This window comes from Myotis brandtii, unplaced genomic scaffold, assembly GCF_000412655.1.
Source record: "Myotis brandtii unplaced genomic scaffold, ASM41265v1 scaffold420, whole genome shotgun sequence".
Lineage (NCBI taxonomy): Eukaryota > Metazoa > Chordata > Mammalia > Chiroptera > Vespertilionidae > Myotis > Myotis brandtii.
The window spans coordinates 1,217,932-1,220,778 of record NW_005366109.1 but is presented as its reverse complement, the minus strand read 5'-3'; positions in this window follow the sequence as shown (position 1 = coordinate 1,220,778).

Sequence of the window (2,847 nt, the reverse complement as noted above, 5' to 3'; positions counted from 1 at the left end):
ACTTAGGCTGTTTCCAAGTCTTAGCTATGGTGAATTGTGCTGCTATGAACCATAGGGGTGCCTGGGGTGGGAATGGCTTCGGGGGGGAGGGGATCAATTGGGGGAAAAGGAGACATATATAAAACTTTAGACAATAAATAAATTTAAAAAAAGATGAAGAATTCACATAATATTACTTCATTTATATAAGGTTGAAAAATACCATACACAAAAACAAACTCAAAATGGCTAAAGGACTTAAATGTAAGATGGGAAACCATAAAAATCCTACAAGACTCCATAGGCAGCAAAATAGCAGACATATGTCGTACCAGTATCTTTACCGACACGGCTCCTAGGGCAATGGGGACTAAGGAGAAAATAAACAAATGGGACTACATCAAAATAAAAAGCTTCTGCACAGAAAAAGAAACCATCAACTAAACAACAAGAAAGCCCACTGCATGGGAGAACATATTTGCCAATGATATTTCAGATAAGGGTTTAATCTCCAACATTTACAGAGAACTCATACAACTTAACAAAAGGAAGATAAACAATCCAATCAAACAATGGACAAAGGATCTAATGGACAATAGACACTTTTCGAAAGTGGACATACAGAAGGCCCAGAGACATATGAAAACATGCTCAATGTCACTAATCATCCGAGATGCAAATCAAAACAACAATGCGGTACCATCTCACACCTGTCAGAATGGCTATCATCAACAAATCAACAAACGACAAGTGCTGGAGAGGATGTTGAGAAAAAGGAACCCTTCTGCACTGCTGGTAGGAATGCAGACTGGTGCAGCCACGGTGGAAAACAGTATGGAGTTTCCTCAAAAAACTAAAAATGGAACTCCCATTTGACCCTGTGATCCCACTTCTAGGAATATATCCCAAGAAACTAGAAACACCAATCAGAAAGGATATATGCAGCCCAATGTTCATAGCAGCACAATTCACCATAGCTAAGATTTGGAAACAGCCTAAGTGCCCATCAGCAGATGAATGGATTAAAAAACTGTGGTGCATCTACACAATGGAAGACTACGCTGCTGTAAAAAAGAAGGAACTCTTACCATTTGCAACGGCATGGATGGACCTGGAGAGCCCTGTGCTGCACTTACCATTTCTAACCTCACACATATGCTCTCTTGAATGTTACACACGCGACTCCCTCCTGTGGACCGGACCTGCACACACCCTGCAGGCTTCCCGGTCTCCGAGTCCCAGCACTGACTGCTCCGAGCAACACTCGTCACTGTGTCTGTGTTCACATGATTTGTATTTGATATTGCTCACGGCTAAGTCACGCAGGGTCTATGGTTCCTCTTATTTTTGTTTTGCAATAAATTGTCTATTTCTGTTTGTGTAATTTTCTAAGACTCATATCCGAACCCCATGGTAGAAGGTAAATCAAGTGCAAACACTGACTCACCGGAGCCCCTCCCAGGCCTGGCCTTCCCGCACGCGCCCCCCTCCCGTCTTTCCCCATCTTTCTCTGGTTTTTCCCCTCTTCCGGAGCCCTCCCTGGGGAAGCTCTGAGGATGGTTGTGAAGGAGGTAAACTCTCTGAGGCCCCGCAGTCTTTCCTCGGGCGTTTCCACTGCTCTGGTGCCTGTCTGGTCCTCCCTTCTCCGAGCGGGAGGCCTCTCAGTTCCCAGCGTGTAGCTGACCCCCACCTTGACGACGGGTCCCACTACAACTGCCGGCTGGGGCTTCCTGTCCCCCTGCTGCCCACTCAAACGCCCCTCCCCTTCCCAAGCCCCAAAGCCGGGGTGCTGACTGGAGGCAAGGCCGCGGGTACAGCGTGTTCCCAGGCCCCCAGGCCTGGTGCTCTCCGCCCGCCTGTTCACTCCGTGCACCGCGATTTCCTCTGAGGATCCTTCATCATCGTCGTGACCACTGTGTGGCCAATATTTCTGCCTTAAAGGTGGTGGGAGGGGTGCACTCCTCCGCCAAATGTTTTTGAACATCTTCACAAGTGTATCCTCTACACCAGTGATTTTCAACTGTGTGCCACCGAATTTGAAAACATGCAATGCCTGACTCCTGAGGGGCACTGACTCTTTTCCCTTAGATTGCCAAATAAATGACAACAGCCAACACTGCCTGGTGTGAATAAATACCAATTTTTTTGGTCATATCGGCAAGAAATGTTTTTTTGGTGTGCCACAGAATGTTAGTAGTTTATGTGGGCCACGAGAGGAAACGGTTGAAAATCGCTGCTCTACACTAGCGCGTTCACACAGCAAATACATCATCCTGGTCCTCCCTCCAGGGAAGCGCCATTCTTCATCCTCTGGGTCCTTCCTTGGGTGCTGACCCCCTTCCCTGGACCCATGCAAACCCGGGGCCTAGAGCTGGTGCTCACTTCCATCTTCCCAGATGTGCAACCTCCTGCTGACGGCAAAGCTGGCCCAGCAGACACACCTCCTGTGCAGGCCCAGCCTCCCCTGGCAGAACCACCCACAGACAATTCAGAGGGACTCGGCGCTGCAGGGCTGTGGGAGGGAGACCTTTGACTAGTTTCCTGGTGGTGCCAGGGGCATGGAGGAGAATGGGCGAAACAGAGAAACCTGAACTTTCGTACGACTGGTTTAATTTTTTCAGCAGGAGAAAAAAGAATAAAGTTACAAGAGTCTTTTAATATTTTCACAATGTTAAAACTAAAACCGAGCTCTAGGCTGTGTAAGTAAATCTAGAACACAAAAGGGTTAAATAAGATTTCTCTTTTAAAGATACAAGAATTTAAGCTTTCCTTACATTTAACAAACTTCACAGAACAGATACTGCAGGGAACAAGCGCCCCCCCGCCCCGCCCCCGCTCTGCCACCAGGAAGTGAGGGCCGAGCCTGTG